The sequence below is a fragment of the Fukomys damarensis genome, unplaced genomic scaffold (assembly GCF_012274545.1).
Source record: "Fukomys damarensis isolate Sample0158 unplaced genomic scaffold, DMR_v1.0_HiC HiC_scaffold_30, whole genome shotgun sequence".
Lineage (NCBI taxonomy): Eukaryota > Metazoa > Chordata > Mammalia > Rodentia > Bathyergidae > Fukomys > Fukomys damarensis.
The window spans coordinates 17175111-17200886 of record NW_022900942.1 but is presented as its reverse complement, the minus strand read 5'-3'; the positions used below and the strand labels follow the sequence as shown (position 1 = coordinate 17200886).

General features: G+C 32.6%; 1 protein-coding gene across 1 annotated transcript in view; it reads left to right on the top strand.

The window, feature by feature from the left end:
* Positions 1-9997: 9997 nt before the first annotated feature.
* The window catches only part of Ccdc102b (coiled-coil domain containing 102B), a 121915-nt gene continuing 106136 nt past the window's right edge, over positions 9998-25776 (top strand). The window contains exon 1 of the mRNA XM_010607290.2: positions 9998-10105. The gene's annotated coding sequence lies outside the window, so the exon portion shown is untranslated. The remainder of the gene's footprint in view (positions 10106-25776) is intronic.

Genomic DNA, 25776 nt, shown 5'->3' with positions numbered 1-25776 from the left:
ATATATATATACATATTTGTGGGGGTGTTGAGACAGGGTCTCACTATGTAGTTGAGTCTGACCTGGAACTCACTATGTATCCCAGGCTGGTCTCAAACTCACAACTAGCCTCCTGCCTCAGCCTCCAGTGTGCTGGATTACAGGCATGCTCCACATGCCCAGCAATATATTATTTTTTAGAATGGCCTCTTTTAGTTGTAATGTTTTTGAGTATCCTTAATGTTGTAGTATCAGAACTTCATTTATACTATTGAATAATATTGCACTGTATGGATATGTTACAATTTGTTGATTTACTTATTGGTTGACGGGCATTAGATTGCTTCCATTTTTAGCTCTTGGAAATAAAGCTTTTATAAACATCACTGTACAAGTTTTTATGTAAATATAGGTTTTTATGAAATTTCAATATGAATATGTTTAGCATTTTGAGGAACTGCCATATTATTTTTGGCAAAAGCACTGTATACTATTTTATATTCCCATCAGTAACATAAAAATTTAATTTCTTCCACAATTTTGTCAACACATTATTATGTGTTTTTATTATAGCCATTGTAGTACATGTAAACTAGCACCTCGTTTTGATAACAAACGATATTATGCTCCTTTTCATGCGCATGTTAGCTATATGTACATCCTTACTGAAGAGTTCCAGTAGTTATAAAATCTGTCAGAATCCCAGAATCCAAGTTTTTCAGTGTTTCTGGGCCCCAGCACTCTTTACTCCATATTTAGCTCAGCTGGTTTCTGTGGATCAGAATTACTTTACATGATGCACCCACAATGGACAGTCTTGCCACCGATCTGTTGATCTCTGTACTCCCTATCACAGTGTGATTTGAAGAGACCTGCATCAGTGGCAGACCATGCTTAATAGTCATAGTCTAGACCAGGTGACCAAGATGAGTATTGTAAAGTTACAAGATTCCAATAATGAACATAACTGTATTGTATACCTAAAATGTACCAATAAACTTAATAACGATTTTTAAAAATTTTTATTTTTTAGCTCACCATAGAGATAATGGATGAAGTTTCCTTTGCACTTATGTATGTTTTCTTATATATTTAAAATTAAACTCCATAATGTACATAATGTTGTGTTTTGACAAAAGCATATTTAAATTCACAGAAAATTAATGAAAGCAGAAAGAGTGAGTGGACTTAAAGAAATTTGGATATGTAATTTTTCCTCCGTGAAGTCAAGATTCTTTATTTGAAAAATAATGATTTCATCCTTTTAGTTGTTTTTCTACTCTATGGAGCCTATAATCTGTGACCCACAAGGGCCATTGTTGAATTGATACAGACACAAGGAGAGTTTCCAAGTTGGGCAGGTATCCAAGCTTTCAGTGGGAGAACTTTCAATTTTGACAATAAATGACATATACACTTTTTTAATTCTTAAAGAAATCACTCCATTCCTTTCAAAATATTTTGAAATATGTTTTAGCGCGAAGATAAAGACACATTAATTTTGGCCTTATACTACCAAAACACTAAGATATGATTATTATTTTGTTATTTTGAAATTGCCTAAAACTTTTCTCAGTTTTTCCAGTGGAACAATTTGGAGAATAAAGGGAAAAACTATCAAGTTCTAGTTATTTTAGAAGTTTTTTTAATAATATGAATTGTTGATTCCTGTAGATTGATTAAAGTGATAATATGTATTAACTTCAAGTTTTTAAGATGTAACATACCATAAATTGAATAGTAGTAATTAAAGTATTTTTCAGGGTTTCTAGAATCAACATATAAAAGATTATAAATTCTGAAGCTATCTTTAACATAGCTATCTGTATTAATAATTTCTATCATTCAACCAAGATATTAAATTTCTCTGATATTTAATAATATGATATAATTTATATTTGAAGACATAACTGTAGTAGTAGGTTACACTATGCTGTCAAATACATTATCATTACAACTGAATTAATATTTATAGGCAGAACTTATCATGCTTTTAATTTTTTTCCATTTAGGATTTGGGTGAAATCAATTATTATTTGGCTTATTACCAAAATATTACTATTTTTATGAATTTTATACATTTTGAAATTCATTTTAAAAGAACATATTGTACATTGTATGTATATATGTTATTTTTGCAGGAATATCCTGAGATAAAAACCACCTGAAAATATATGACCCTCAATTTGTTTCTCCTTTCTCTCTCACAGTTTTTGTTTTTGATACTAGGGATTGTGAACTTGGGTCCTTGCGCTTGCAAAGCAGAATTTTTTTTTTTTTTTGAGACCACAGATTGAACTCGGGCCCTTGCTCTTGTGAGGAAGGCAGCGGAAACACTGAGCTAAATCCCCTGTCCTCTCTCATGTTTTTGAAGTCAGTAGAAGTTATGGTTGTGTAAAGGGAGATTCGTAATGGAAGTATTAATGCATTTTTTAAATTAGCCAATGCTGTCATTTATTCCACTATTATCTAAATTAAGTGGGTCTTTTAGCATATTTCTTTTTCACGAGAGTTTTAATATTCTTAGTCATCTTTGGTCCTAAATTCCCCTCCCACTTTTTAGAGATGCCATTTTAACTTCTAGCAGTTGAAAATAAAAGCTACTTGATTCAATAAGTATCATTTAACTGAAATAAAATGAAATACTGAAAGAAAATTACTCTTTTTAATTGTTTAGAGTAAAATGAATACTATTCACATAGTTATATTAATAGTAGTATATAATTCATGGCTTTCATCATGTAGTTAAAAAAGTCGATGCTGTATCCAAAGGATAAAGACCACATTTTTATTATTGGCATGATTAATTAATGTACAAATCCAACAATTCAACTGTCTGTAAGACTATCATTTTTCTATATAGTTGAAACTATATTGTTATTTTTGTTAAAGCTATTATTATTATACTTACAATTTAATGAGTGATTGCTTTGTACCAGTTGCTGGGTTCTATTTTGCAGATTCAGAATAATTCTGCTTTCAGCCTATTACCCTCGTTTTTTGGATGAAGTCACTGAAGCCTAGTGGAGGTGGCTGCAATAAGTACATTTATTTATTCAGCAGATAAATCCCCTGGAAGGACCCCGGACAAGGGCTTTGTTGGGGAGAAACAACAGTATGTATTTTTAGAAGAATTTCCTATTGTGGCGTAGGGGTAGGGAGAAGGTAAGTAGGTTCTTTATGTTCATAGCCTGAAAATAACAAGGAGTTTTAATTTTGAGTGAATTCCTTTATTGTATTTCACTACTATTGTGGGTTTCTTCCCTTTATTTTTCAGTGTTTCTTGTAGTCCTAATGTTTTCAGAACTTTATTGCATATCATTTACTTCTATTTTGAATTTGAGCAAAATTGAACAGCTAAATTTTTAACCTCAATTATGTAAAGTGTATCTGATGATTTAAAAATAAACTATATATCTTTGTACCACTTTCTCATAATTGTATATATCCAAGGAAAGTGTCTAAAATGTTTAAAGTCAAGCACAGGTTTTACTAGAAGCATAAGAAATATATCTTTCTTTTTCAGACCCTAAGTGTTGGATGCCAGAACATGACCACAATCATGAAGCTATAATTTAGAGGTAGCAAAATCATTGCTATTGTCAGTAGAAGCTATGTCTACATTTATTTAATGTTCATGTTTGGTGGTAGAAATTTCCTTTGTAGACATTGTATTAGGTTGACATAACTACTTGAAAGTAATTGTTACTAATGATAGCTTTAATTCCTTCAGGTGTTGGGTATCATTTAAAGCATTTTAAATCCATTATCTCTTAACTCTCAAAATCTCTCTATGAAGTTGTTAAAACTTCCATTTCATAAATGAAGGAACTGAAGGTCAGAGATCTTGCTGTCTGAGCACAATCAACTGAGGCTCAAGTTCAGTTCTGCTTGACACAGAGATTTCTCCTTATTTAAGTATGTTGAATATTGCAGATAGGTTTATTTTTCTTAAACCTCCCTGCACTGAATGTATATAAGTATAGTTGACATTTTGTTACAGAGTGGATATTTTCACAGAGAATACATAATGTATTTGTGAAGCACATTGGACAATGAGAGATAATAATTTCTCTTTAAAAATATTAACGGGGGGGGGACGAGGGCAGGGACAAGGGGAAAAATGAGAACCAAGACCTGTCTTGCAAAGGTACAAGTTCGCAGTGATGAATGTAACTGTACTACGTACCTAAAATGTACCAAGAAACTCAATGAGAGAAAAAAAAATAGTAACAGGAAGAAAATTTCATCTTCATAATGCTGCAGGAAAATTCAGGTATTTTCACTTGGATTTATTTGATTGATGAGAGTGGGTAGTACAAGTTAGTTTAATAAAGGAAAGTGGCTTCCTAGCAAGTTTATCTTAATTAAGGAAGGGATCCTCTGTAACACAGAGCTGTGCTCTGTGATTTCTTGAAAACATATTTCTAATCCAGATTTCAAACCTCCTAAAATATTGCAATCATAAACAAACTTGGCTCCCTTGCAGGAAATTTTCACTTATTGACACAGTTATATGTTGTTTAAAAATATTTATAAGATGTTGTTAAAGCCATTAAAATTGTAGAAGTGACATATAAAACTACACCTGAATTCAAATAGTAAGGTCCACAACAATTCTATTTGTCCTTATTTGCTAGCATTTTAAAAAATGGTATCACCAAGTAATTCCTTCAATTTATAAAGGTAGTGGGAAAAGAAAAAAAAATGTTCAGAGAAATTTTTAAACACCATGTAATTTTTATGTCTATTTAACTCGTTTCTTCTGCAACTTGTCTAATTCCAAGATATTCTCATTATTTTTGTTTAATGCTCTCAGAAAATATCCATTTATCCATCCATTTATGTATTTATACCTTCATCCATTTATAAATTTACATTATTAGTTGCAAAATATCTGAAGATAAACAGTATTTCTTTAATATATTCATGCTTTTTCTGTGGAAACTATGTAAACAAATATGCCTTGTGGAGATATCTTAAGAAGACGGTAAGAGTCCCAAATCTGGATGCTGTAAGAACTTTCAATTTTCTGATTTCTTCTGGTTTTCCAAGTTAAAGGATAAAGATATGGAGTAAAATCAATTTTGATTAATGTTTACTTCCCTACTCTTTCATTAAATACTATTAAAACTTTGCCTCAGTGTGAAGTTCCCAATCTAATAAAGAGGCAGATGAGAATCCCAATGACAGTAATTTGACTGCATTTAAATTAACCTTCTTTTCCCATCATCAGAAGCCTGAATGAAACCATAATAAGTCCTTTTGCTAGTCTCTTTTAAAAAGATATATTTATTTTTAATAAAAGAAGTCTATCACTGGCCAATCACCATCTCCTTCCTGCACTTCAAGGACACTGGAAGGACAATTTTATTCCAGAGTTTTGTTCACTGTTTCTCTATACATCATTTGTCTTCTTTTCTGTACAGTTATTGGCCCATGTGTCTTCCGGAGAGGGTGGACCGAGGCGTCTCCATCTGTACCAGAAGTCTCCTCACCATGGTCCAGACCATCACCATCAGCCACAGACACTGTGGGTGGAAGAGGCTCAAGCCCAAGTCAGTATGACACATTCTTCCCTTGCTTCTTTTCTTTTTTTTTAAATTAATTTTATTGGTACATTAAAAGTATACAATATAATGACATCCATTGTTGGAAATTTGTGGCTTTACATAATCAATCTTGGTTCTTATTTTTATTCCATTCCTCTGCCTTCCCTCGAACCCCTCCATCCCTCCCTGTCTACAAAGACTTTTTTCCATTATTTTTCATTTTCTCATATTAATTCCATTCCCTTCTTTCCTTTCTCCTACCCCTCCCATTTTCCCTTCACCTTTGCCCCTTTCCTTACTATTTCACATTATCTATTATACCTTTTATTCCTTATTCACACTTTCACTTTCTAACACTAGAGAAACTATTCGGTATTTACACATATGTGTCCTGTTTATATCACTTAAGAGTATTGACTCAATGTGCCTCATTTAGCTGTAAATGTCTCTAATTTCTCATTTTTTGTGGTCAGTAGTATTTCATGTGACCTCACCATCATTCAGCAATGGCATCTGCATCTCCAGTTTGCTATCCTTCCTCGAAAAGAAAAAGAAAAAAATAATTGAAGTAGGCTAGCAATTCTATCTTTTTTCCCCCTGAAAAGGCTTATGCTTTCACTTATGTTTCATTGGCAAAAATGTGTCAACTAGCCAAACATATTTGTCTGGGAGGCTTGGTTCCATAGGTTTTTGTCATTGTTGTTGTTTGTTTTGTTTTATTTTGGCTTTTGCTACTGGGTATTGAACTTGGATCCCTCCGCTTGCAAGGCAGGCAGCGGAACCACTGAGCTAAATCCTTGGCCCTAGGCTTTTTTTTAAATTGCCTACATTGTAAAACAAAAATAATTTTTTTTAGGGAATGAAGAGGGGAAATGATACTGGATATGCAAACAGCAGATGCTCTAGGGAGCATCTAACACATAGAATACAACTAGAATCTAAAAAAAATATCAACAACCCCCTCGTATGTATTGAAGACTTTTAGGTATTGTGAACTTGCCAACAAAGTATTAAAAGTCCACGTATGAATTTTCCCAATGAGTGATATGTGATACGACCCATTAAGGTAAAGAAGGAGTGGTGTGTTAAAAACTAGGCATCAATGTACAATTGGAATGAGAATGGGGACTACTGATAGCTGCCTACATTCTTCCAGCAGGTCCTCTTCTATCAATGAACAAAGTATTTGTGAGCCAGATGTAGTGAAAAGAGCATAGCATTGCCCCCACTCCATTTTCTGACACCGAGAGAAGTGGCTTTATATGAAAGAGTGTTCACCTTTTCCATTGCATCGAGAATTAAGAAAGTATGGTTGATGTGAGAGAGAAAAAGAGCTTTCATGTGAGAAAGCTGCAAGTGAGATAATGTCGTCCAATGCAGTTGGATGTTATGGGTCAATGATTTATTAACTTACTGGTAAAATATTTGGGGGAGATAAATATTGTGGTGTGGATTATAAAAAGATAAGAGGATATGAAGTAGAGGCAGAGAAATAGATTATTTATTCAGCTTTTAATATACAATTGAGTTATTTAGTTTGAAGGGCAAAGAGAAGACTGAGATAACATAAAGGCCTCTGTAGTGAGAGATTGGGAGAGTCCTGTATTTAAGACAAATTACATGGTACACAAGAGGTGTGAGGAGAAAGATAAGATACATGGTGTTATTGAGAGGTTTAAATGAGTCCTAGTGAATGTATTTTTAGACTGTTGGAAAAATAGATCTGAAGCTTGATAAACTATTATGAGCATGCCATATATATTTGAAAATTATAGGTGTATTTTGCTAGAGCTGCTGTAATAAATTGTACAAAAATGTGGCTTAAGACAAAATATATTTCTTTCTTACAGTCTAGGAGACTCGATGTTCAAAAATCAGTCCAACAGCAGCACTAGATTCTCTCTGAAGACTTTAAGGGATGAACTTCCTTTGTCTCTTCCTAGCTTTTGGATTATCTTGAATCCTTAGCTAATGGACACATCCCTCTGATCTTCTCACTATGGTATTCTCCCCACCTCCTTCACCATGTCTCTAAATTCCCCTCTTCCTATAAGGACACAAAACTTTGGATTAAGACCTACTCTAATTCAGTATGGTCTCAACTTGATTAATTTGCAAAGACCCTATTTTTAAATTAAGTTCATAGTCCCAGGTATGAATGTCATGATTTTTGGCTTATTTCATGGAGTACACAATTCAACATAAAGAAATATGTATGATAAAAGAACCCTCAAAAATAGAAGCCACCACTGTGAGAGAAGGTATGGAGTAAGATTAGGACCAGCAATAATCCCTTGGAGATATCCCAGCACTGAAAGGAAAATACTGAGCAAGTATTATGCGAATGAGTAAGTATATGCTAAGAAAGACAGAAAAATTAAACCTGAAAAGTTGTGTTTGAAAATGAAGGGAAGCCTATGTATCTTGAAGAAGAGACTTGACGAGTAAATTAAAAGACTTCAGTGTTCAAGAAACATGTGTGCCGGAAATAGACTAATATATCTCCTCCTAAATATGAGGAACAAGTTTAGAGTAAAGGAGATAATTTGAGAAGATGATTCACTTGAAATTATGACTGTTGACTGAACCAGGGGAGTGGCAATGGAAGGAAAAAGGATCAGACAAGTTACTGAAGTACAATCAAAAGGAATTGGTTCTGAATTCGACGCAGGATACAAGGAATAAAGAATGTCTTCTAGGATTTTCCTTTGAAGGCTGTACCATTGGGTTAATATTTATTGCTATGACATAGTAGGTCCCTGGAGAGATGAAGATTTCAGTTTTAAACATGGCTGATGCCATGTCTGTGATATTTTCTACTGCAGGTGTATAGTGCACTAGCAAATTAGTATTGGAGACTTGGAAGATGATTGGGTTCAAATGTAAATTTTTGTTGTTGTTGTTGCAGTACCAGGGATCAAACTCAGGACCTTGCTTATGAAGCAGGTGGCGACACCCCTGAGCTAAAACCCTGGCCCCAAATGTAGATATTTGTGAAGGGAGATAATAATTGAAAGCATGAACACGTGTGACACTAACCAGAGAGAGAATATGTAGATTTATCTGAAGCTACCCGTGATGTCCACTGAGGAATAGAACAATGAGGCACCACAAAGAGAATGAGAAATGGCAGCAAGAGATGAAAAGTTGAGAGTGTTGTGCCAGTGTGAGAGATGACCTCAGGTGGGCAGGGTTGTGAGTGGTGGCATCAAAGGCTGCATAGACATCAGTTTGATGGAGGATAGAGAGGAGTCTCAAAATTTTTTAAAAAAGAAGCATATATTTTCATGTCCACATGTGTTTGTATTTTCACAATAAAGAGGGTAAATGCAACACTTATTGTTACTGACTTGGGAAGAGCTTTTTAATCATTTCACCAGGATGGAAAGAAAAATAGTATAAGTGAAAAGTGACCTAATAACAAATGAAGTTCATTGGCATAAGTGAAACTGACTGAAGAGTTTATGATATTTAACAACTCATTCGAAAAATCCAGAGGAAAGAGAGTTCAAAGATAGAAGGGAGAAAAATAACCTTAAAAGAGTTCGTTGGCTTTATATGAAGGAGTGTTCACCTTTTCCATTGCATGGAGAAATAAGAAAGAATGGTTGATCTTAAGTGGAAATCAATGAGAAAATGTTATTCAGTTGAGAATAATCCCCCAAAGTAAAAAGTGGAGGAGCATAAAATAATTTGAAGGTGTTTACTACATAACTTTCAAATGCTCTTATATAATTTAATGTCACTTACAAGAAACTTGTTGATTGTGTTGCCTTTGACCTTTTCTTTTAGGCCGTGTTATTAGTTTCAATTTGGAAAAATCTCTTTTGTATGTGTTCTACCACTACCTTTCATCAGAACGCTTCCCACAGCTTATTGTTATCAGAAAACATCAACCCCTCACCCACCCAAGAGGCCAGAGAGCTCGCTCAGGGGCCCAGTGAGACTGAAGCTCACAATTTCTGCCAAAAGGACTGAGATCAAAGAACTGACATCCAATATTTTGTATTATGATTTGTACATTGTGATATTTTATTGAATATAATCTGTCTTGGTGCTCTATTACAGATCAAATTGATCCAATATTTGTTATTGTTCCTGTGAATTGCACTATAATTTCCCTGTAAATATTTACAGAGCAGTGCTGTGATAATTTTTATTTTGCCATCTTTGTTTTAGTTTTTTCTATTATAAATTCTTGTTATAAAATGCTAAGTGTATGAGTAGATGAAAAAGTGGGTATTTTCTTCCTTTTCCAGTTGGAACACATTGTTTCAAATGGGTTGTCTGGGAAGCTTTAGATAACACATTACTTAATATTTAGTGAACAGTAAAATGGTTTTATTTTGGTTAACTCATTTGTAATCCAAAGAGGGTGTTGTGGTACTGGCTTTGATAAAGCTTCATAACCAATGGGAGTGCTTTTTGATTTAGCGTAGAGCGTACTTAATGCTGGAATAATCCTGCTGGCCAGGACCCTGGAGCTGCACAAATGAGAAGAGAATTCAGGAAACTTTGTTGTTTACACATGTGTCTACAAGTGAGAAGCTGGAGCAGCCCTGCAAGTCCGGAGGGTAAGAGTATTTCATAACCCTGTGGTTTTCTGTTTCATTTTTATACTTTCCTGTTGGAGAAGAACATGTGTTGTTCTCAGAGCAAAGAAAAAGACAGTTGCTTTCAAGATGTAGAGCAAATCTACCCTTGGTCTGGGAAGTAAGATTTAAAAGTCTCTTTTAAAATGGACTTGATTTCTTCCCTTCGTCTTCCATTTTTTCACTGTGGGTGTTATTTACTCTGACAGTTTGTCATATATTTTCTGCCTTTAAAAATTACTGTACTAAAAAAATGCAGGCAAGAATTTTAACTCTGTTTTGACAGTAATAGAACATGTTGCTATGGAACCTTAACTTTCTAATTCCATACGAATATGAATTAGTGTGTTGGAAGTAAAGTTTATTTTAGAATAATAGTGAAATTATCATACAAAGTCTATACACTTTTCATTTTGAGAGTTTTCATACTGAAATATTGTTATTAGTAACTTTAAATGTGGTACTAGTATTGAATTTTTATTTTACCTTCATATTGTGGAGGAGACAGAAACACAGGGTAAAACTATAGAACTATATAGTGTATAGAAATGCTATGAAACTTAAGATAAAAATCTTGGAAAACAATTGGGAAGCACTTATGTTTTCTGCAAAAATAAATAATTAAATGAGTAGTGAGTGGATAAGTCTGTTAAATATATACCTATACAATTACAAGTATTTAATATATGGCATCAAACTACATAATGATCTATCTTTATAACCTTATTTACATCAAAACTGGTATTTTTTTATGTTTTCTAAAATCATATGAATAATTTTGCTAAATTTTTTTGCGGGAGTATTAAAATTTTGAATGTCTTCTTATTTTGTTGTTAATAAATCTTCTTCTTGTCCATAAAATTGACTTGTATATATATAATACTTTTGAATTCTAACTTTTTGTATATTTTCATGAAAACATTAAATTGGAAACGAATCTTGATAAGCTAGTGAGACAATATTTGTATGTTTTGTGTGATTTTGAAAAATGTATTAATGTATCAGTAAACCTATTTGAAGATAAAGAAAAATAATTTATATGAATTGCTTTAGTTTCCAAAAACTTTAAAAATAGTTCTCTTGTTAAATAATATTTAATTATCTCTCATTGGCAATATTCATATATTAGTTGCTTAATCTCTTGGACTCAGTTTCTTGAATCCCACTATCAGTGTGGCCTCTAATTTATGTTTCATCTAAGTATTAGAGCCACAGAGATAACACTATGATTCTTAAGCATATGAAAAATAATTTCTTCTACATGAAGAAGTGCCACATATTTAAAAAAAAAGTTATAAAATTAATTGAATTATGTCAAAAGCTTTACAAATTCTCTTTATAGTAGGCTTATTAGTGCTAGAGAAATTCAAGTGGCTTTGAAAGAAGTTCAACCGCCTCAGCTGAATACTGGGAAATTAGTGAAACGAGTAGTTGCTGAAAGCAAGTAGAGAATTCTTACTTTGTAAAAGCAGTTGTCATCAAGGGTTATGAGGCATGAATTAACAAAAAGGATGGATTTATAGTGAGTAATCTATGTGATCGGAGCACAAAAATCACTTTTGTGGGTAGCAGATACTATGCTCAATAGACAAAAGAAGGAAAAAAACTGGGGAACATTTTAAAATTCACCCACAGAGTAATTTTGCTATTTTATGTCATACAGTGGGGGCAACTGTAAGTTCCTGAAAAGAGAAGGAACATTTGTTTCACCATTCTGCCAACACAAAATAGCATTTCTTATGTACAAGATTGTAAAATAATTGATGTACATAGCCACAATTTTGATAGATGTGAATCAAAATGAAGTTGGTTTACACATTATCTTCATTTTAACACAAAGACACATCACCTTCAGTTAAATGATTTACATAAAACCACAGATACAATTAGTTCTATAACCAGAATTCCAAACAAGGCTTTTTGGCTCCAGATCCATTTCGACTATGCTGTAATGGTATTTAAAAATGTGAATCTGATGGAGGTTAAGGAGAATGGATTGCAATAGTCCTAGGAGTAATAAGATTCAGGGAGAAGGTGGTAAGACAATACTCTAAAGATCAATTCCAGTATTCTATAAATCTGTAAATCTAAATGTATCACGCTTCTTCCGGGTGGTCCATTATTTCCTTTGGCATTAGAGAGAAAAAACTGATACTGCAAAGAAGGAGTGGCTTTTATATTTAAATTGACTCTTCTCATATTCAACACATGCTTTTAACTATTTCATTTTTTGAATTTTTTATTCAGAAAATATACTTTTTGATTTCCCAGAGAAATTTCAGAACTAATTTTTATTGAATTATTAGTCACAAAAGAAATACTTTAATGAATGAAAATGTCAATGAGTACAGAGTGGGAATGCTGTAAGAGAGAGGCATACATTGATGAGTTAGAGAGGAAAGAATATATTTGTAGTAGCCATTCCATCCAGTAGCTTGGAGGAGAGTAGATGCACCATATAAACTGGAAGTTTGCCTGTAAGGAATGGACAAAACCTCCATCTAAAAAGGTAGGCTGTATGGATATCTATGAGACTGATAGTCAATTGTCTTCAGATCACTTATTTTTTTTAAGAAAAATAGAAAAAGACAAAATATGTTTATCAGCAGAGATGAGGAAGACATAAGTTTAAAGATAAAAATGTGTGAAGCTTAGCAGAGTGGGCAGTGAATTTGTGTGAGAAATGGGATAGAATTGACTTGGCAGTAGTAGTTAGGGTCCCTTTGAGGTTCAACATCAAGAATTCGAAGTGAGATCAAACGACATATTTTCTTCAATTATGATCAGATGCTCAGGTGCAGGTATTAGAGTTAGAGTTTTGAAAGCAAACAAGGCGGACAAAATGCTATGCATCCTGAGGCAAATTTGTTAATAATGGAGTATAGAATAGGGAGGAGAGGAGGTATGAAATAAATGAGGAACTGCAAAGAAGTAAATAGGAGCTCCACATAGGGTCAAAGAAAGAGTTACCTAGAAAATAGCAAGAGGTAGTAAGAGTGGTATTTCTCTTTAATATGGGAAGAAATACTGGTATGGTAAGGAACTTAAATTTTCGTTTTGGAAAAGACATTCAACTCCTTTGGTACTTTACCAGTTAAGTAACAATTGAATTCACTAGTTACATTTGGTTACTCATTCCCATGCCAAGAATCTATTATCATGTCAAGGATCTTATCCACTTTCCTTGTCTTGATTTATATCATGTTTTGATTGGTCCTAAAAATTGTGCTGGTGAAAGATCTTTAGGCAGGGATGAGATTAAGATGGATTTTTTTATATTTAGCAAATTGTAAGTCCACAATTATTTTTAGTGTTTATTCATTTGCTCCCAATGAAATAAAATTATATTTATCAATAATGTTCAGGAAAAATGAAACAATATTATTCTGCTTTGATTTATAATACAGCCAATATTTTAACAATCACATATATTTTTAAGTTCAACCATTTTTCCTTATTGTCCAAACAGCTTTAAATACATTTTAGTGATAATTGTCAATATTAAATAAGAATGTAGAGGAGACACATTCAGTTTTTTGAGTGATGTCTACTTTGCTTTGATGTGAGTAGTGCAGTGTCACTTCTTCTGCATCATATGATCGTATGACAGGGAATAAAAATGTCCTGCTCACTACATTTACCTGACAGCTGGAGCTGCTCTCGTGTGCATTTTCATTATTGGTGGAATATATTTTAAAGCATAGATATTAAAGCAAATAGTGTTTCAAGTGATCATCCTAATTAGAAGGACATACCAGAAACTTCTATAAGATAGTGCAGAGATGCTGCCAAAACACCCTAGGCATGCTTAAAAATATCACAGCATATTTTCTGTAAAATTCTCCATGAAAAATCAAACTTTTTATACTCTACAGCTGTATTGTCTAGTAGAAACATACTTCAACCATCATTTGCAGTTGAAAGTAGCTTCCCTAAATAGTTAAAAATAAATTCCAATATACTTTATTTAATCCAATATGTTAATATTATCATTTCAAAATGAAAGAAATATAAAATTCTTAGACTTTTTACAACTTTTATTTTCCAAAACTGGTCTACTTCATACTTACAAAGCATCTCAAATTGTGACTACCCTCATTTCAAGGGGTCATACATCTGGTAGATTGTGATCATGTTGGATGATCATGGGCCACAGGCAAAACACTATGAGCAGTTAGAAAATATGCTCATAGCAACCACAGAGCAGTATAAAGCATTATATTGATCCCCTTGTTGTAAATGAATGCATATAAATTTGAATGATTTTTATTAAAGATGACTGTCACAAGTACATCAGTGTTCCCTGGGTTCTATTATTTAATTCTGATGTCATGTTTATGTATTTATGCTACCTTGACACTGACAAGTATATAAAATATAGTGCTTGCTGAAATAACCTATGCCAACATGCTATCTGTCTGCTATCATTTAAGAAAACTTCATGATTTGGAAACTTGGATAGGTATAAAAATAGGCAATAATAAAAATTCTGTAAATCCATACAATTCTTAGACTTTATATTCTTATAAATTAAATGAAGAATATAAACCTGAGAAAGCATGAGGTGTTTAAGGTCAAAAAGTAAAAATAGAGATTTTGAGGAAACGCAAAATTGTGGGGTTAGCTGTTTGAATGGGAAAGAGTTGAAGAAAATACTCAGAATAGGAGGCTAAATAACAGCAAGATTTTGAGAAGCAGAAGTTTAATCTTATCCTTGACTCTATAGCTTTCCTTGCATATGGCTTACATGTTCTATTTCAGAGGCTAGAAAGCCAAATCTTTTGAGAAATAAACACTGGCCATTTACTGTCTGTTATTTTGACATTTTAAAATCCTATTACTTTACTGAAGAAATAAACAACCAAGTTAAAATAAAACAAATGAAAACCATTCCACATCAATTAGAAATTATGTTAAAAATTCTGCTTTATGGCCAGGGATTTAGCTCAGTGGTTAAGTGGCCTGTCTTGCAAGTGCAAGGACCCAAGTTCAATCCCTGGTAACCCCCCCAAAAAAAATTCTGCTTTATATTTAAATTATTTTTGGTGTTTATTTTTTCCTGTTAAAGATCAAAACCAGAAATATCAACACTTAAAAAGAAGATTGGGACAGGGCCGGGGATTTAGCTCAGCGGTTCGGTGGCCTGCCTTGCAAGTGCAAGGACCTGAGCTCAATACCCGGTACCACAAAAAAAAAAAAAACAAAAAACAAAAACAAAAACCAAAAACCTTGGGAAGATGGAGTTTTTTTATGTCTAAATAAATTATTAACTTGTTTTAACTAAAATGAAGAAAACTTGCACAAGAATTAATACCAGGAAAAAGTTTCACTAATATTTATAACAACCAATCTTCAAATAAAAATCTAACATTTATATTGTATTAAGACATTAAGCCTTTTCTTCAAAATCTTATAAATGAATTATCCATCAAAATCCAGTTTATTTCATTGTTACAAGTAGCTTTTACATTGCACAATCATCATGTTGTGTTTTTGCAAATGACATATCTGAAATCTGATTATGTGTTTCTAATACATTAAATTGAAAAATAGTAGAGCAGATTGTGATTGATAATTTTTTATCTGTAACAAATGAAGATAAATAATAATGATGCTATAATTCTAATGGCAATGACTGAGACATAGAAATCATCACTTTGTGTAAATATCTATTCTATTTGGAGTGTGGGGTGGGGTGGGGGAGTTGAAGCGGGAATTGGCCCAGGAAGGTAGGTACATTGTTTAGGGGCAGTATTTTAAAAAAAGTAAACATATTCAGATATGTTGGGGTTGGCAAATTGAAGGACTGCCCTAGTGGCATGAACTCTAGCTTCACCACTGATTTATATATCATTTCTATTTTTGTTACATAATACAAGAATATTCAGTTTTAAATAACTCAATTATTCTTTCTCTGATATATCTCCTTGTTTTAATTTTTTTCAGCTTTAATTAAATTTATTGGTACATTTTAGGGACATTCATTGTTGGGATCTTGTTTTAATTTTAATGAATTTAAATGTTACCTAAGAGAAAATAAGTGGTTTAATACCATTATAATACAATATAAACTTATAAATGAACATTTTTTTATTTACATGTAAACCTCATTTTACCTGCTATTTTTATATTTTTCATTCAAGTAACAAGTGGTGCAATATTCTTTCTAAAACTTACCCTACCTTATTGAGAAGTATGTAGCCTTGTGATTTCAAAATATATTAATCACAAATTTTAAGAATAATTATGAAACTTGGGAAGTTCCGTATTCAGCAATAGTTAATGTTCTCTCAATAGCTTCTGAAGTTATATTAATAAAGGCATATAATTCAAGGACTAAATGTGACCTGCAGGAGTTTGGTGTATTCAAGCACTTAACTCCATTTTTGCACACCACATTTTGAACATGTTGACGTGGGTGGGTGAGTAGAGGCAGCTGGCTAAATAAAATATTGTGAGAACTTTCAGAAAGTTCAGTCCTCTCTCCACCCCAAATTCCTTCATTTTCCATAAATAAGAGCTGAATGTGCAAATAGTTATACATGAGAAACTAACCTGGGACATTAGATAAACTCCCAAAATACAGTTAGTTTAAGTTCATTTTATTGTTAATACGGTTTGATTAAATTGGGCTGTCCAACACATTCAAAATAATTTGTTTTAACTAATTCATAATATAATTTTGATTTACTTAAAATATTAACTTCTGTATAACTTGCTACAGGGTAATCTTTGGAAAAGTTTTATCTTTTGAAATGTTTTCTGAATATCATATTTCACAAGTAATCAAAATATAAGCTCCATGACTGTGGACATTGAAATCCATTGAATCTTAATTTATCTTCAGCCCTCAGAATGATATAACTGGCACATAGTAGACACTCAAGAAATATTTTTTGAATGAATATATTCAGGGTTCGAAAACTAAGAAATTATCCTTTTTCTGCTGTATCCACAAGCAAGAAATGGGTTGAAATTACTAAGAGACAGCAAGCTGACTCAGTATGTGGGAGAAGAAACTGAGAGAGGTGAGGTTTAGTCTAGAAGAAAAAAAATGTTAGGCTGAGTTAGGATTGAATGCACTGAAATGAGACTGACTCACAGAAAGTGGTTACCTTTTCAATCATTTGTGTTGAAAATATAAAATTCTACTAATATTGAGTGAGATAAAACTGTATAGGGAATATATATGCCTGCAGTATTGTACACTCACCTTTATCAACAAGTGCTTAACCTTTAATGGTTGAAGACGTTTATTGTTGAAAACACAAGGAGATTGCAGGAATTATAAGTCATGGTGACATTTTCAGAAAGGAAAACAGCTTTTTATATTTCCATTGGGAAAAAACACCATTTTAATGGGAAATATATTTAAATAATTTTATTTCAAAATAATCTTTAAATATGTGTGTTAATATATCAAATTGTCTTTATTTTGTTCTATGAAAGTATCAAATTTTAAAAAGTGAATTTGTGACAGAATTTACTTTTAAACCAGAACATTTATTTCAAAGATTTGTCCTTCATGTGTTCTGAGCATAACTATTCAGAAATTGTGGCTAATGTATAATTACTGCATTGAGTGCTTATAAATCAGTATAAACAACTTTCATGTCTTAGACCAGTTTAAGTAACAGAAAAGTATTTAAAGAACAGAATAGGGAATTCGAATAACCACTCTAACAGCATTAATACCTGTTTTGGAAGAAGTTATTCATTTGGATGTTGTATATTAATGGAGTAGGTGAATATTTTGAATAAATCAGAGGAGGCACAATATTAAAAAACATGAAAATATATCAAGATCCTAACGAATATTCAAACATTTCCTATTTTTGAAGTGTGAATGTATGTTATTCAAGCTGGTGCTTCTACACTGTTCTTAGGAGAAATATTCCTTCTACAGCATTAACTTTTAGAAATAAAATATTGACATTATAAAGAAGTTGAATTTTTGTAATATATAAATGATAAATTCAGATAGAAAGAGAAGTAGAATATCTAGGTATTCAGGCAGAGGAAACATGGACAGAAAAAGAGGAGAGAAGCAGAGTACAGGAATAAGACTGGTTTACCTGTGACAAAGGCATTGAACTTGATCCTAAGAATTATGTGAAAGCAATTTCAGGGAATTCAGCAAAAGATAAAATAAAAAATATAAAATTTATTTCCAGTTGTTGACTGTAGAACTGGAAGGAGGGCAGTCAGAAACTGCTCCAGAAGTCTAGCAGTGAGATGTCGCTACTTAGGTCTAAGGCAGCCAGGAAAAGTCAGTGAAGACATTTTAAAAGTTAAAATGAACACACTTGATATTGGGGATGATGAATGCAAAGTAAGAGAAGTATAACTTTCTGATTTACACAAAATGGAAGGGTGGTGGTGTTTACAATTCATAGGGAAAATGCAAGATAACAGATTTATTTCTATAGAATGAGAAACAAAGATGGTTCACAATTTCTCTGAAATAGCAAACTTTTATTGGAGGGCACCCAATCCTCCGACTGCCTAGAAAGGGGATATCAAGGGCTAAAGAAAGAAAAGTAATAAAGACTTGCATAATTTCAAAGTACATGAGGTGCCAGGAGGTCAGTGCCTCAGAGCGGGCTAAGAAAAAGACACTCCGAACTAACTAGTATTTATTGGGTATATGCAATAATCAGAGGGAGTATCCGGTGACTCAGAGGCCAGTGGTGACCCTGTGTTGATGAGGAACTTATGCTGATGAGGATCTTGATGAGGACGGCGAGATGAGCAAAATATTCTCACAATACTAGGTGGGATGAGTTAAGTTGGTAAGGAATTTATCCCTCTCCATGTGAAACATTTCTCCCTTTTCTTCTTACTACCCAGCTCTCAAAGAACCAGGATGTATGTCTGCAGCTGATGTAACCTTGCCCTTGAGTGTCATAGCATCACGGGACCACTGAGGCCTCAGCTGTGACGAAGACAAAACAGAGTTACGTTTCCACGTACTACAGCTGGCTCATGGGCAAGGACATTAGGCCTCAGTCAGCCCTAATCATAATTTAATTATGAAATGATTTTCCCCCAAATTATGTAGAATGGCTCTCAACAAACTTTTTCTTTCTTTCTTTCTTTCTTGTTTTCCAATTTCTAGGAAAAGGGTGAAAAACATTCATTCAATCATATTTTTGAGAGGGAGAAATTTTTAGCTGGCCAAATAATTGTGTTTTTCTCTAAACTTTTTTCTTAGTACCAGACACTGGACACATTAGCCAGAATGTTTTATTGAACTTGGAGGATGTCTTTCAATGAATCATACTACTTAAATCTAAATAAAATGCTTTCTTCAATGGAAGGGTGGTGGTGTTTACAATTCATAGGGAAAATGCAAGATAACAGATTTATTTCTATAGAATGAGAAACAAAGATGGTTCACAATTTCTCTGAAATAGCAAACTTTTATTGGAGGGCACCCAATCCTCCGACTGCCTAGAAAGGGGATATCAAGGGCTAAAGAAAGAAAAGTAATAAAGACTTGCATAATTTCAAAGTACATGAGGTGCCAGGAGGTCAGTGCCTCAGAGCGGGCTAAGAAAAAGACACTCCGAACTAACTAGTATTTATTGGGTATATGCAATAATCAGAGGGAGTATCCGGTGACTCAGAGGCCAGTGGTGACCCTGTGTTGATGAGGAACTTATGCTGATGAGTATCTGTATTTGTTATTCACAATTTTAGTTCCCTTTATCCTGCTTCCCTACCTTCCTATCTCCCTTTCCCCAATCCCTTTCTTCATCTCCAAAAACATCTGCCTTCTTACTTTCTATAATCTCTTGTTTATCTCTATAATGTCTTATTTATTATAATTGCTTTCAATAATAGGAAATGCTGTCTTCCCATTTTCTATAATCTCTTATTTAGTCTTTTATTTATCTATATTTTGGGTTTTATTCTGTATGCAACATTATTGAATTACTCTTTATGGTTCAGTAATATTTCACTGTGTGTATATACCACATTTTTTACCCATTTATCTGTTGTAGAGCTCCTAGGCTTTTGCAGAGCTCATCTATTATTAATTTTGTTGCTATAAGCATTGGAATCTATGTATAACCTTCATATGATATATTTAACTATTTTGTGAATATTCTCAGGAGAGAGATAGCTGTGTCAAAAGGAATTTCTAGTTTTAGTTTTTTGAAAAATTTCCATATTGATTACCATAATGATTGTACTATTTTACATTCCCACCAACAATGTAGAAGAGTTCTTTCCTGTCAGATTTTTGCCAGCATTGTTGTTTTTTGTGACCCTGATTATAGGTAATTCTACTGGTATAAATGTTATATCAAAGTTGTTTTGTTTTGCATTTCTCTAATGGCTAAATATGACAAATAATTTTTCATCTGTTTATTACCCATTTATATTTCTTCTATTTAGAATCATCTATTGTTTATTTGCCCATTTTTTGATTGACTTTTTTTTTTTGGAGGGTGTTATGATTTTGGCTTTTTTTTTTTAACGAATTCTAAATATGAGACCTGTATCACAAAAGTACCTGCCAAAAGTTTTCTTCATTCTGTAGGTTGCCTCTTAACTCTATTGAGCATTTCCTTTACTGAGAAGAGTTCTTTAATTTAACACAATCACATTTATTTATCTCAGTATTATTTCTTATGTTATTAAAGTTCTGTTCAAGAAGTCCTTGTTTGTACCTATGGCTTCAAATGTTTACCTTATGTTATTCTCTGGCAGTTTCAAAGTTTCTGTTTTTAAATCTAGATCATTTATCCAATTTTATTTGACTTTAGCACAGGATGGGAGATTTGGATCTAATTTCAGTCTTCTGCATATGGATAATCAACTTTTCCAACACCATTTATTGAAAAGGTTGTCTTTTTCTAAGATATTTTTGGACCCGTGTCAAACATCACATGGTTGACATGTATGAATTATTTCTGAGTCCTTTCCATTGGTCTACATGTCTATTTTTTTCCCTACACCATAGTGATTTTGTTATTATTATTTCACAGTATAACTTGGAACCCAGGATTGTAATGCTTCTTGCTTTGTTCTTTTTACTTAAGATTGCTTTGTCTATTCTGGCTCTCTTCTGGTTACATATAAAATTTAGGATTTTTTTTTCTGATTTTGTAAAGAATATTGTTGATAGTTGAACATGAATGTCATTAAATCCATATATCACTTTTGGTAAAATGGCCATTTGAATAATATTTCTGCCTATTTAGGAGGAGAGGATGTCTTCCTATATTCTAATGCCCTCTTCAATACTTTTCTTCAGCATTCTGTAGTTTTTATTATAGAGGTTGGGCACTTCCTTGGTTAGATTCATTGCTTAGGTATTTAAATTTTTTTTGAAGCTATCATGCATGGAATTATTTTCCTGATCTCTTTCTTGTTGGGTTCGTTTTTGGCTTACAAAAGGGTTATTGATATTTTTGTGTGTGTGTTGATATTGTACTCTATCCCTTTTTTGAATTTTTTAATTATTTCTAAGAGTCTTCTGGTGGAGATTTTGGGTTGTAAACTATGAAAAGGATCATATTGTATACAAATAGAAATAATTTGAAATCTTTCTTTTTATTTCCTTTAAATTATCTTTCTTGCTTGGTTGCTGTACTTAAAGCTTCTAGTTGTATATTGATGAGACGTGGTAAGAGTAAAAGCCCTTATCTTGATTTTAGAGGGAAAGATTTCAGTTTTTCTGCATTTTGTATTATGTTGAGTGTGGGTTTGTCAAATACGGCTTTTAGCAGTTTGAGGTAAGGTCCTTCCATACCTATTTTCATCAGTTTTTTTAAGTATGAAAAGCTGTTTGCTCTTGTTAAGGTCTTTTTCTGCATCTGTTGAGACGATTTACTAGCCTTCCTTTTATACATACACGTGTTAAAAACTTAATTTCAAAGCTTATCATTAACTTTATTTTCTGAAAATTTTGTAAAGGCAGAAGATCTTTTTCTTTTTATCTATACTATATACTTTATGTATATATACTATATTATAAGTGCAATCTAAAAGTTGAGGGTGGGACTAAATAGGAAAAGAGATCAACTTTCCAGTGTGAAAATGCATTTTATTTGGACAGGAACCAAGGAAAAATCAGTTTCCATTGTTTATTTCAATTTGTTATTTATTAAGCCCATAAGATTAGATAATTTGGAACTGAAAATATTCCAAATGAAAATATTTTCATTTCTATATCTTGTTCTATCTTTATTTTGTTATTCTCATTTCCTGTGATTTCATTTTAACACATTTTGTTTTAGTGTCCAACATTTCATTTTAACACATTTTGTTTTAGTGTCCAAAAGAAAGTCGGAAAATAAGGAATATTGTTTAAAGTGATGGTTGTTGGAATGATATCTTCTACTTTCACTGAAGGTTTGAGTGATTAAAATGTGTGCACATGCTTTTTACATTCTGGTTTTTATTTTAGCTACAAATTCATCACATATGAAAAGGAATTTTATATAGTTAAAAGAATAACAAAATAATAGCTACCATTTACTGAATGTTTACATTGCACATATGCATACACAATGTTCTCAAGGCAAACTGATGAGACAGCTGTAATATTTACATTCTCAAGGCAAGCTGATGCAATAGTTACAATCTCTCCTGTTTTATTATTAACCTCAATTCTGGGAAAGTTAACTTCTTTAGTGTCTCACAATTGGTCAAAAATTAAGTCAGTGTCCTTTTCACTATACAGTAATCTTCTTATGTCCTTTTCACATCTTGGGAAAGCAAAAGAACTTGTAGAAAATTTCTCCTGATGAGCTATAGACTATTATAATATTGGTAATAATAACTAAAAGCAGCATTAAGTAGAAAAAGAATCATTTTGGCAGCCTTAATTTGGAAGAATGGTATGTTCAAGCTGTCTTCTGCTGTATTTAACCTCATATTATTGCCTGTTATGTTATTTTTACATTCTGTGAGAAAATAGTGTGTTACATAAAGCTAAGAAACTCAAGGTAATTACGCTCCTTACTTTGTTGCAATTTAGATACATACACATATATTTTATTATACTTGTAATCAAGTTAATCTATTGGGAATGTTTTATGCTTCAAAATTCTCCATAATAATCTACAGTTTCAGTGCAACTAAGAAAAATTCCTGAGTTCATGCAAGTACTATCCTTTGGATTAACTTATCTCCTTTTAAGAAGAGCTGATCTGTAATTTGCTGAGAGCTAAGAACAATATGGACTAATACACATCATGTGTTTTCCTTTCCTTTCTTTGATGGAAATGTTTTTCTTCCTTAATATTACCAGAGGAACACGTCCTGTCTCCAATTCTTCTTTTGTACTCTGCCTGTATTTCCATGGAATGCACATTATTATACTGTGATGTTTCTTGATATAACATGTCTATCCTTCTGACTAATCTGAAAGCTTCTGGAAAGCTAGAAGTATGGATAAATGTAGTGATTGAAATAATTGTAAGAAGTCTGCCAATTGGCTGCTTTTTATCTAAATGTTGAGATTCAATGTTAATGGTTTAATGCAGTGTTAGTAAATTGAAACATACAGCTGAAAGACTTCTGTGAAAGAATAAACCTATGTGGCCATTGCTGAGATAAAATAATAAAATCTTGTTAGCATTCTAGAAGCCTCTTTCACATCTTATTCCTGTCATTATCATTCTATCAATGGGTGAACAGTATTCTATTGTCAATCATGCATAATTATTCCTCCTCTTAAGCTTGTAATAAATGAGAACATGCAAAATGTATTATTTTCTTCAAGCTTTTAAAATTCAGCACTTTGTGAAATTCATTCATGTAGTGTAACAGTTCATCAACATTTTTACATAACATTCTGGTCATGATTATGACAAAAAGTTTATATCCATTTTTTAAACAATGGATAACATTTAATTTTGAGCTATTAGGAATAAGGCTTGCATGGATCTAATGAGTTGGTTTTCATTGTGATTTTAATTTTAATTTTCTTAGTAACAGAGAATATAAGAACATTCCACATGGCTTATTGACAGTGAATATCATCTTTCACAAATACATTTTCAAGACTGTTGCTATTATCTAAAAATCATGTTAACTTCTTCTTGCCAACTTGTGACTATGTGTCTGGAATTGATACATGCATGACTAATACCTTCTCCCGTGGTATTGTTTAGATTTTTATTCCATTGACAGTATCTTTTCATAAACAGAAATTCTTATCTTCAAACACACTTCAATTTCTAAATGTTTTCCTTTGTGGTTGATGTTTTGTATCCTGTTTAGAAATCTGTTAACTGTAATGTCATCAGTAATTTTTCTCAACTAGCATAGTTAACTTCTAGGTGATTTATTGTTTTGTATCACACTTTTAAGCCAGTGCGTTTAGCAATTGATAATTTTTACATATGATATAGTGGTTCTACAAAGGTTGATAAATATACAGTGAATGTTTACATTTTATAAATGTTTTATAGTAAAATCCATATTGACATGAATTCTCCTCAAAGTCCTCTCCCTTGCTTTGAACATACTTATCCCACTATCATTGCCACTTGCTGAAGGAGTTCTGGAAGCCCTCTTTAGAGAGTATCTTTAAAAGTTGAGATTAAAAATAAGATGAATGCTGCTGCAGAATCCAGACACACAAGGCAGTCTAAAGACTCTAAAGGCAGACTCCCAAGGGCAGACTTGTAATGCGTCCTCATTTACCTTGTTCATTGGATATGGCGCTTTGTGATTTCCGATTCTTGTTCAGACTGAAAATGACCGTGAAAGATAAACATTTTGAATGCATTTAGGACATCAAAGCAAATTATCAAAGCATAACTAAAGATAATCATGAAGAAGTGGTTCAATAGTTCCTTCAGAAAGTGGCCAGAAAAATAGGATGTGTATTCACAGTGAAGGGCAGTATATGTGTGTATGTGGGTGGGTGGGTGTGTGGGGTAATGGCAACAATTCTTTTACTGTAATTTTTTAAAAATTAAGGACTCCCATATTTTTTAACCACATTTCATATATGGATGAATGATTGAGATGACACTTTGTGCTATAAAGGACAAAATAATTTTCCATAGCGAATTAGATGTGCGTCTGTATTTGGATTTTTCTATTAATATATTTGTCTCTCTTTGCACCAATATCCTGTTGTTTCAATTACTGTAGCTTTATATTATTTTTTATATCTTCTTTGCACTTTTTAAAAGATTTTCTTGTCTTTTTTGATGGTTGGTATTTTCTAATGGGTAGTAGCCTCAACTTGTCAATTTCTCGTTGAAGCTATGAAACGTCCATATAGCTGGCACATTTTGAAGTGATGAATGCCGAGAACCACCAAGACAGAAAATTATACGCCCGGTGAAGCAATTCTTCATGAATGAAATCGGAATGAATCATAGAAAAGAAAAATAAAAAAACCAAAAAACATGATTAGCAGACAGACTTATTCTTAAAAATTGGCCATAGGAAATTACTAAAATAGAAAGACAATGACAAAAGAGAACATCTTGGATCATAACAAAGCAAAGAAGGAGAATTATGTAGCAGAAACACTCATTTTATAAATCATATGTGATAATTGAAATAAGAATTATAAAACCATCACATCCTTAACAAATTGATATTTGAGAAGGCTGGGGATTTAGCTCAGCGGTTCGGTGGCCTGCCTTGCAAGCACAAGGACCCAAGTTCAATCC